We start from the raw sequence: 12,166 nt of genomic DNA on the forward strand, positions 1-12,166 counted from the left end.
AGCATTTGATTTTTAGATATGCTGATTTTGGTGACATGGAGGAATACCTAAAGAAGGAGCTGGTGGCATGGGTAGACAGTATTCCAAAGCTGCTATAAATATGATAACAGATAGTTATATAAGGAAAGTAAATAAAAATACAGAAAAACACAAGAAGAGAATCATGGAAAGATTATTGGATTAAATTCAAAGAAGCAAAGAGGGAAATATGGCTAGTGAAAGCACAGGTGGAAGAAAAAAAATGACTGAACATGTACAGAGAGAGGTGACAAGGCCTTTTTCAAATATATTGAGGAAAGGAGAAAAGCTAAGAATGGAATTATAACACTGAAAGATAATGAAAATGGCTATATGGAGAGTGATGACAATGAAGTGAATGTGCTAAACAAATATTTCTTTTCAGTGTTCACAGAAAAAAATCCTGGAGGATTGCACTTGACTGCCGAGGGTATATCTGGGAATGGAATGGATATTTTACTATTCACAGAAGAAAACATTTATAAACAACTTGAAAATCTGAAACTGGATAAAGCTATGGGATGCATCTTAGGATATTGAAGGAGCTCAAAGAAATCCTGGTGGGATGTCTGAAGGATTTAGTTGACCTTTAGAGATGGGAAAGGTTCCACAGGATTGGAGACAAGCTGATGTAGTCCCTCTTCACATAAGCGGGGACAGGGAAGAAGTTGGAAACTACAGGCTAGCAAGCCTCACATTGGTGGAAGGAAAAATAATGTCACTGCTGAAGGAAAAGATAATTACCTTTCAAGAACCCAAAGAATTGCAGGATCCAAGGCAACATTGTTTTACCAAAGGAGAATGCTGCCAAACCAGGCTGACTGATTTCTTTGACTGGGTGACAAAAGAACTGGATAAAGGACATGCACTTGATGTAATCTACTTGAATTTCAGCAAAACCTTTGATATGGTTCCTCATAGAAGACTCTTGAATAAGCTGAGAGGGCTGAACTTAGGACACAAAGTAGTGAACTGGACTGCAAACTGGTTGACCAACAGGCAGCAGAGAATGGTGGTAAATGGAATTTGCTTGGAAGAAAGGAAGGTGAGTAGAGGATTGTCTCAAGGGTTAGTACTGGGGCTGATTCTGCTTAATATATTTGTGAGAGACATTGCTGAAGGGTGAGGAAGGAGAATAAGGAGTAAGACCTTCATTGAAAATGAAGGTGAAGATTCAGACCCCCTTGAGACCCTGAAAAGGAACATTTACTGTGAAGCTGCATTAAAACTTATCCAAATTACATGCACATTGCAATAATTATATCTTATTATGTCAGCATTAATAAGAACCCATCCAGAAGTTCATCTTTGCCACAGAGACTGACAAAAACATCTGCTGATTGTGACAACATTAGCTATTTGATGACTTTTGCAACTTTGGTTAGTTATTTGCTGACTTTTGCAACTTTTGGACACTTTTGGACTTTCCAAAGAAGAAGTGCATGTTTGGGTCACCAAACCACACGACCTCAGGTCAAGATGGCCTACCAGAAGTCTTATCAACCACAGATGAAAAGTGCTGACGGACCCACAATCAAGCTCTGAAGGGAGGTGAACTCGCTTCCAGAAATAATTGACCTCAGCATTAATAATGCATTATCAGGGGAAAATAGAAAAGCCATATTTGGCACCAGGTGACATAATGCTTCAATATGACTCTGACCAATATGTGTACTGTCCAATCAACATATATGACAAACATGATAATCCAATAGAAAGTGGTTATGTGATTGGTAACCAGGAAATATCTTTTATTATGGGTAATTAAAACAGAGTATAAAAGTAGCCCACTTGATTCATACTTCAGATCGGATTCCACATATCAGCTACACGGCTATTCTATATATCATCCATTAGCTCAATCTTCTGTATCTTTGGTCCATGTAAGCTGACTCTTGTTTATTATTAATAAATCTATATCTTATACAGCAATTGGGTTGTCAGTGTGAGGTCATTTCATTGAAGATTTTGCAGCGGCCTTCAAGGGTTAGAAGGGAAAGTTTGCTTCTTTGCAGATGACAAAGATAGCTAATAATGTGGTCAAAGGTCAGGCAGTTTAAATTTAATGCGAAGAAATGAAAAGTGATGCACTGGAAGTGCTGAAAGACACCTACAGAGAGTGTGGACCACCTGACGGATAATCACCAGGAAGAAATGGGTGACACAGCAGCGAGAACAAAGGATATGGACCTGTGGCAGGAGAGATGGACATACACCAGGGACACGGACCTGCGGCTGGAGAATCAGGAGAAGATATAGAGGACAGCAATCACCATTGGGGACTCCATCAACAGACAAGTTGACAGCCACATAGCGGGAGGAAGACTTGATTGGCTGGTGACCTGCCTACTGGGAGTCAAGGTAGAAGACATAGTGAGCCGTATCAACAGGATCCTCAACAGTGTGGAAGAAGAAGATATGGCGGTGGTGATCCATGTGAGAATGAACAACATAAGCAACAGGGAAATACTGAAGGACCAGTTCCGGATGCTAGGAAGGAAGCTGAGGATAGCATTCTCGGAAATCCTGCCGGTACCCAGGGCAGATGAGAAAAGGCAGATGGATCTGCAAGCAGTCAACGCGTGGATGCGGCACTGGTGTGAGGAAGAAGGATTCCAATTCGTGCGCAACTGGACGACGTTCTGGGGAAAGAGCAAGCTCTACAGGAAGGATGGACTCCACCTCAGCAGAGATGGAACGAGGCTACTTGCAAGCAACATCAAGAGAGAAGTGGACAAGTTTTTAAACTAGGAAGAAGGGGAAAGCCGACAGTCGACCGAGAGAGAGAGAGCCGATGGTTCAGGAACCAGTATACCAGGAGGATACCATGCAAGAAGATAGAGGGAAAGACCCACCGGATTAAAGGCAAGACAGATCGAAAAGGACACAAGAGAGAAGGAAATGCAAGAATGGAACAGGTCGCAAACTCAAGTGTATGTACACGAACGCAAGGAGCCTTAGAAATAAGATGGGTGAATTAGAAGCCATGGCACAAAAAGATAACGTTGACATCATAGGCATCACGGAAACATGGTAGACTGAGGAAAACGTCTGGGACACTGTGCTACTGGGATACAAACTATACCGCAGAGACAGAGTGGCTCAAAAAGGTGGGAGCGTTGCCATATACGTCATCGAGGAAATTGAAACTACTGGAGAGAACTCGCCACAACTGAGGGATAAGTTAGAGTCTCTATGGGTCAAAATTCCAGGAACAAATGGCCTGGAAATGAAGATCAGCATCTACTATCGACCCCCAGGGCAGTCCAAAGAAATTGACAGAGAAATGACAGACAAGATTAAATGCAACTGCAAGGGAGGCAACACAGTTTTCATGGGTGACTTCAACTATCCAGGAATAGACTGGAACCTAGGCACCTCCGGCTGCATTAGAGAGACCAAGTTCTTGGATGCTGTAGGCAATTGCTTCCTGGAACAACTTGTCAAGGAAAATACTAGAGGAAATGCAATTCTGGACTTAATTCTAAATGGCTTGCGAGGACTGGCACAAGAAGTAGAAGTAGAAGGGACGCTGGGAAGCAGCGATCACAATATGATTCGCTTTGATTTGGACGCAGGGGAGAAACATCGGTCCAAAATGACAGACACAGCACTGAACTTCCGAAAAGGGAATTATGAAGGGATGAGACTCATGGTAGGGAAGAAGATTAAGAAGAGGATAAAGCATTGTAAAAACACTAGAGCAAGCTTGGTCCCTTTTTAAGGACACAGTCAGAGGCGTAAAATCTATATATACCGCATATCAACAAGGGATCCAAGAGGAAAAAGAACAAAGAACCAGTATGGCTCACTGTAGAGGTGAAGAAAGCGATCAGAGACAAGAAAACTTCATTTAAGGAATGGAAAAGGTCAAAAACGGACAAAAACTGGAAAAAGCACAAACAACATCAAAGCAAGTGCCATAAGGTGGTAAAAGGGGTCAAAGGAAACACTAATTACCTGCCTGGTGAACGAGACCGAGAGATTGTTTCCTGCCCTTTGGGGATGCAGCGCCTTACTGAATTTGCCTACTGGTGACTCTTGGAGCCGACTCTTGTACAGGCATCTGCAGGGACACCGGGACGGCGTCATCAGGGTCCTTTCCCCTTCCTCTCAAGAGACACTGTGGCTGCCTTCCCCTTTGGAGAACACTAATTACCTGCCTGGTGAACGAGACCGAGGGATTTTTTCCTGCCCTTCGGGGACGCAGCACCTTGCTGAATTTGCCTACTGGTGACTCTTGGAGCCGACTCTCATGCAGGCATCTGTGGGGACACCAGGACCGCGTCATGAGGGTCCTTTCCCCTTCTTCTCGAGACGCTGTGGCACGGCCACAGGGTGTGACCAAAGGGGCGTGCCTTTGGAGCCACGTGGAGTGACTGGAAACTTAGGTATTTTATTGTTAATTTCCTATACTCGAGATTGGAATATTACTTTATATAACAGGAAAGAAGAAAGCGAAACTCAAGAGTTCTACTCCAGTGTTAATGGGCCCGATTGACCGCCATTTGACACCACCATGATGGCTTATCCTGTGTCAACATCTCGGGCATCTCTCAGCCCCTTGAACAGAACTCCTCCTCTCCCTCCGGTGACTTCTTCTGAGGCCAACCCATTGGGCCAAGGTTTGACATCAGCTCTGAATTTGAGCGATGCCTAGGGCCATCTCCTTTCAAGAGGAGGCCTTAACCATGCATGAGACTGAAGAGACTCCTCAAGAAATTTCCCTTGGTTAATACTCGTGTAGAGGGATTGTTAAAGTCAGTAGCTATTCAAAATCAAAATTTTTCTCAGGAGGTGATTTAAAAGCTGGAAAATAATGACGCAAATGTTAAAATTTTAGATAGACGACTACAACAATTGAATCACAGATATTATCCATACAAACATTTTTTACATCAGCAGTAAAGGATTCCCATGTAGTGCATTCTAAATTTGAAATGTTTGAAAATCTTTTGAGAGTTAAAAATTTGCGTTTAGTCAATTTTCCAAGGACTCATTTATTATTACCTGAAATTCTTCTTAGGAAATATTTTAAGGAAATCCTTGATTTGTCTAACACAGATTTATTTCCTATATCAACATGTTATTATGTCCCACAAAAGAAAAAAAATCATTTCTGAACAAGGTATAGAAGAACTTGTTCCCACAGAATTTGATCTTACAAATCTTTTAGAAGATTCGCGAGATACCATTTTGACTAGAGCAACTTTACTAGTAAAATGTTTAAATGAATCCGACAAAACACTGATCTTGAAAACTTATTTTCAAAACAAAAATAAAAAATTCTGTGGGGACAATGTTCTGGTTTTTCCGGATGTTGCCAAGACAACACAGTTTAAAAGAAAGGCATTTCTGACATTAAAACCAAGAGTCTTGGCAATTGAAGCATCCTTCTATTTAAAATTTCCATGTAAATGTTTTTTAAGATATCAAGATAAAGATTACATTTTTTGGGATCCTCTACAATTAGAACAGTTTTTACTAGTTCAAGAAACTCATAAATCATCTTAAATTAAAATTGATAATTACTGTCATAGGAGTTAATTAAAAATACCAGTACGAATTGAGAATTTTGATTTCTTGGAATATTATTTACTTTGATTACATTACTATAAATCTCTTTATTATGATTGTAATTTCTTTTGATTTAGAAATAGTGATCTCCCTAAATGTGGGCTTGATGGAAAATGTTGGTTGTTTTAATATTACTACAGATGTAGTTTATTTCTTTTATTTCTTCTTGTTTTGTATTGAAAATTCCATTCTTATACTTTGTGTAATGTATAATTTTGAAAATTACAATAAAAAAAAAAAGGGGGCCAAAAGAAACTACGAGGAAAAAATAGCTAAGGAGGCGAAGAACTTCAAGCCGTTCTTTCGATATATTAAGGGGAAATAACCCGCAAAGGAAGAGGTGGGACCGTTGGATGACCATGGAATAAAGGGAGCGCTAAAAGAGGACAAAGCAATTGCTGACAAACTGAACACATTTTTTGCGTCTGTATTTACTGAAGATGTACACAGCATACCGGAACCCATCAGACTATATGCTGGAAACAAAGACGGAAAGCTGACAGGATTGAGGTGTGTAGGCAGATTGATAGGCTTAAGAGCGATAAATCCCTGGGACCAGATGGCATCCATCCGAGGGTCATCAAGGAACTGAAAGAGACATAGCAGAACTGCTTCAACTAATAGCCAATCTGTCGATCAAATCGGGAAAGATTCCGGAAGACTGGAAGGTGGCGAATGTTACACCGATCTTCAAGAAAGGTTCGAGGGGAGATCCGGGAAACTACAGACCTGTGAGTCTGACCTCGGTACCGGGAAAGATGGTAGAGTCATTGATAAAGGACAGCATCATTGATCACCTTGACAGACACGGACTGATGAGGGCCAGTCAGCACGGTTTTAGCAAAGGTAGATCATATTTGACGAACTTGCTGCACTTCTTTGAGGGCGTAAACAGACAGATAGACAAGGGCAATCCGGTCAACATTGTATATCTGGATTTTCAGAAGGTGTTCAACAAGGTTCTGCATGAACGACTACTTCGGAAAATTGTGAGCCATGGAATCGAGGGTGAAATACTCACGTGGATTAAAAACTGGCTGGAGCATAAGGAAATAGAGTGGGGGTAAATGGACAATACTCTGACTGGAAGAGCATCACCAGTGGGGTGCCGCAGGGCTCGGTGCTTGGACCCATGCTCTTTAACATCTTTATAAACGATCTGGACATAGGTACGACAAGCGAGGTGATTAAATTTGTGGACGATATGAAGTTATTCAGAGAAGTGAAGATGCAGGGGGATTGCGAAGATCTGCAATGTGACATAATCAGGCTCGAGGAATGGGCATCGACATGGCAGATGAGGTTCAACATCGATAAGTGTAAAGTGATGCATGTCGGTAACAAAAATCTCATGCATGAATACAGGATGTCCAGGGCGGTACTTGGAGACACCTCCCAGGAAAGGGACTTGGGAGTTCTGATCGACAAGTCGATGAAGATGTCCACGCAATGTGCGGCGGCGGCGGCAAAAAGGGCAAACAGAATGCTAGGAATGATAAAGTAGGGGATCACGAACAGATCAGAGAAGGTTATCGTTATGCTGTACCTGGCCATGGTGCACCCTCACCTGGAGTACTGTGTCCAGCACTGGTCGCCGTACATGAAGAAGGACACGGTACTACTCGAAAGGGTCCAGAGAAGAGCGACTAAGAAGGTTAAGGGGTTGGAGAAGCTGCCGTACAGTGAAAGATTAGAGAAATTGGGGCTCTTCTCCCTCGAACAGAGGAGATTGAGAGGGGGACATAATCAAAACATTCAAGGTACTGAAGGGGATAGACTTAGTAGATAAAGACAGGTTGTTCACCCTCTCCAAGGTAGGGAGAACAAGAGGGCACTCTCTAAAGTTGGAAGGGGATAGATTCCGTACAAACATAAGGAAGTTCTTCTTCACCCAGAGAGTGATAAAAAGCTGGAATGCTCTTCCGGAGGCTGTTATAGGGGAAAACACCCTCCAGGGATTCAAGACAAAGTTAGACAAGTTCCTGCTGAACAAGAACGGGCGCTGGTAGGACTAGTCTCGGTTAGGGTGCTGGTCTTTGACCAGAGGGCCGCCGCGTGAGTGGACTTCTGGGCATGATGGACCACTGGTCTGACGCAGCAGCGGCAATTCTTATGTTCTTAGGAGATGTACGATAGGAGGAGAGAGACTGATAAGCATAGCTAAAGAGAGGGACCTTAGGGTGATGGTGTCTGAGTATCTCAAGGTGACAAAACAATGCGACAAGGTGATGGCCATGGCCAGGACACTAAGCTACATAGAAAGGGGTATAACTAGCAGAAGAAAGGATGTGATGATGCTCCTGTACAAGTCATTAGTGAGGCCACACTTGAGCATTCTGTTAAGTTTTGGAAGCTGTATCTTGCTAAGGACATAAAAACATGAAGCAGTTCAGAGAAAAACAACAAAAATGATATGGGTTTGTGCCACAAGAAGTATGAGGCGAGACTTGATGACCTGAAGATGTAGACCCTAGAGGAAAGGAGAGACAGGAATTTAAATATTTGAGACTGGATTTAAATATTTGAAAAGCATTAACATATAAAAAACCTTTTCCAGAGGAGGTAAGGTGGTAGGAACTAGGAAGACATGAATTTAGATTCCAGGGGGAGGGGGTATCAGGAAAAACATCTGGAAGTATTTTTCAAGGAGAGACTGGTAGATGCCTGGAATGCCCTCCTGCGGGAAGTTGTGATGAAAACGGTAACAGAATTGAAAAATACATGGGATAAACACAAAAAAATCCTGTATGGAAGGCATAAAACCAAACACACTTATTGGTGATTAGATGGCAAAACGCCAGTAATTGAGAAACAAAGCCAGTGCTGGGCAGACTTCTACAGTCTGTGCCCTGATCATGGTTAGAGAGATTTGGAAAGGTTGGAATGGGGTTTCAATGACTGCTTCAATAGTTGCAGAACAAGGCTACACACAGGCAGAGTTCAATGGTCTGTGCTCTGAAATATGCATATATAGTATCACACCATACTTAAGCTTTGAGTTTTATCTTGTTAGGCAGACTGGATGGACCTTACAGATCTTTATCTGCCATCATTTGCTATGTTACTATGTATGTTACTTGGCATGACCAGGTTACAGAAAGGTGTTCTGATTGAGTAGTCTGTACTGAATGGAATAAGAGAAGACATAGTAGGCATTTCTTGCCCCTACAGGGCTCACAATTTAAAAACAAAATGAAAAAAAAAAAAACTAAAGTTAGAAAAAGCAACAGTGGGGCTTGAACAGGCAACTTCTGGTTCTCAGCTGAATGCGTAACTATTAAGCTACTCCTCCACGTTGGTGTCTACGTGGCAATTTTATAATATGGGCATTCTTATGCTACCATTAAGATGACCATGTCTCTTGTCTTTCCCCTTCATAATGTAGACATTTCAGTTTGTAAAATGGATATTTATGATGGACTTAGCCAGCACATTTATTTTAGAACAGATTGTATATCAGCAGATCCTGTTCCAAACTAAATGAGAAATGGATGTCCATATCTGACAGACTTGGGCGTTTATATTCTGAGTTGGATGTCCTTTCTAAATTCTGCTCTAAATCTACGAGAAGGAATTGACATTCAGTTGTGCTGAAGAAGCATAAAAGCATAATGGATTAAATGACTGGTATGACAAACAGTGTGATGTTTTGTGGCTAACGAAGATGTCTCCTGGATGCCTTGTTTAAGTGTTCAGAGATTTAGTTTGCTGAAAAAATTACTACATAGAATTTCCATATTTATTTATTATTCATTTTTGATTACCCTCTTTTTACTTGTGTAGGGTTCAAAGTTGGTTATAATCAAATCAATAAATAGAATCTAAATCACAAAAACAGTAATCAGTAAACAAAAAACTAAATCAGTTTCTTACACTAACTTTTGGCGCCGTTTATTGAATCTGACCCTAGGTATGCAAGAGCAAATAATGCAAGTGTTAAGCGTACTTTTTTTTTTTTTTTTTCAAATGGATTAGGTTATTACTGTCTGATTTTAGACCAGTGGTTCAAGCATTGGTGATTTCATGTCTGGAAAACTGCAATGCCCTGTACCTCGAGATTATCACTTCGAGGTGCAGGGCATTGCAGTTGATCCAGAATGGAGCTGCGAGATTAGTTATAGGATTATCAATGACAGAACATATTACATATTTTAAAAAAGTTGCATTGGTTGTCAATCAAATTTCAAATTGAATTTAAACCATTAGTATTTGTGCAGCAAGTTTTGTATAACGATGCTCAGGTTGTTCCGAAACAGCTCCTGTCTTTGTACTGTCTCAATCGCAAGTTAAGATCTGAGTCTGAAATGAAGCTTTTGTTGGCAGAATACAATAGAGTACATTACCAGAACATTAGAATGGGTTCATTTTCATTTGTGGTTCCTATATGGTGGAATAATTTTTCTGGATAGCTATAGCAGTGTGTATGTCTAAATGTAGTTTCAAGAAATTGTTGAAAACACACCTATTTGTACAAGCTTTTTAAAGTGTGTGGGATTATGGCATTTTCAATGGTTTTATATTGTTGGGAATCTTCTGTGCTATATTGTTATTGAATTATGTGTGTAATGATGTAATCTTCATAGGTATATGCGGACTATAAATTTTCAAAATAAATAAACCAACCCAAGTAAAAAAATACATGTGGTTTTTGTCTCAGTGAAGACAGTTTAAAAATAGCTCCCCGAAGAAATTTATTCCAGGATGGCTTTTCCAGTTTCTGTCTGTAGAAAGAAATGAATACGGTCCTTAGGGGGCGCTAATCACTAAAGGCGCCCATTATATTCCTATGAGCGTCTTTAGCATTTAGCCTGCATTAACCATTAGCGTGCGTGAACACGGTAGTGCCCGTTATGAATTCCCCCTTAATGTAATATCTTTAACAGAAAGAAGACACGCATATATGAGGTATTTTCTCCTGAACTATGGTACTTTGTGTGTCTAATTGCTTTGAGAATGAGCCCCTATATTTAACACAGGATAAATGCAATGCAAGGTCATATGAGTTAACATCACAAAAGTCAGATATGGCATAGTCTCTTAACACTAATCAACCACAGTTCATTCAGAATAATACAATCCTATAGAAAAACAGAAAAGTCAGAATAACAAATACCTTGCAAGTAAAACATTGGCAGATAAAAAGTTAAAATGGCCCCTTTTGTCTGCTCAACAAAGCTGTTACAGTTGGTTAATCCCCCACCACCATCACCATATGCCTTTTCCTTAGTACAGTATAATTGTTTTCCAGCTGTTTTAGGCTGAACCACTGTGTCCCATTTTCTGTAGGTGTCTCAGCACCATCCTCTTGCCACTAGGGAATTCTGTGTGTATTGTGAGATTCTGACAAGATGTTATTGAGGCCATTGCCATACCAACAAAAAATATAGCTGTCTATCTGTCAGCTATATAGCTGTCACAGAAAAGCAACTGAAACTTTTTTTGGACCAATTTTGGTTACCAGACTGAGGTGGACAGGCAAGGAAAAAAGTGGCCCAGTAGTTCAAGTACTAAGCTGGGAATCATAAGACCAGAGTTCAAGTCCTGCTCCCATTCAACTTTCTTATGACTTTGGGCAACTGATTCTCTTTCCTGTTCTATCAGGTACCCACTTAGATCGTAAAGCTATTTGGGTACTATGTTATACTGTAATTGTCAAATTAAATAGAGAGGCAAAATAAAGAAACCAATCAAAAACTTGTTATGTTCTAAAGTATTGTAGTAAATCATGAACAGTTAAATACAAATTTATTTGCTCGACCAAATACGTATCAAATCAGATGAACAGTCAAATATCAACAGCTAAAGAAAAAAAGCCAGGCTTTTTAATATATGGCATTTTTTCCTATTGGAAAAAGATAGACATATTCACCTGCTTCAATCTTTACAATATTGGAGAGGGAATTTTGTTTAGGAGGTGATATCTATGAGTGTGGGATGGGCTGTGTAAAGTCTGGCTTTTCACAATAATTTTTAATTCAGAGTTTACTAATTATACCACAAGGCAATATTTTGTCAATGCTGGATGATGTAGTTGTGCTATGAGTATATTGCTGTAGAAATGTATTCTGTTATTTGTTATGTGCATTGCGCTTTTACTATGGTTGTTCACTGCTCTGTAGCTTCCCAGGAGAGGAAGAGAAGATGACAATAAACTAACCAACCAATACATAAATAAAATATAACATAGATCAGAAAATTGACAGCTTGGACAATGTGGTAAAAGTAGCCTTTTGATTTAAAAATACATTTTAAACTCCAACAGAGTGTAAACTTGCTTACCCTCAACAAAAAGGGCTTTGCTTCTGCTCGAGGCATCTGTTCAGAGCTTCAGATTCGGCATGTTCTCCATAGTGACCAATACTGGACTTCTGACATCACTGACTTTTATAATGGTGGCACAAAGCGGATGCCCAGAGCAACAGTAAAGAGCCCTCTTCCAGGTAAATGAAAATCAACCACTTCGAAGTCCGAGCACGACATTTCCCTTTAAGGCAACATATAACTTAGAAACAAAATTATGACAACAGATAAAGACTGCATGGGCCTATCTATCCTTTTCCATTCTCCCCTC

This window comes from Geotrypetes seraphini, chromosome 2 (assembly GCF_902459505.1).
Source record: "Geotrypetes seraphini chromosome 2, aGeoSer1.1, whole genome shotgun sequence".
Taxonomy (NCBI): domain Eukaryota; kingdom Metazoa; phylum Chordata; class Amphibia; order Gymnophiona; family Dermophiidae; genus Geotrypetes; species Geotrypetes seraphini.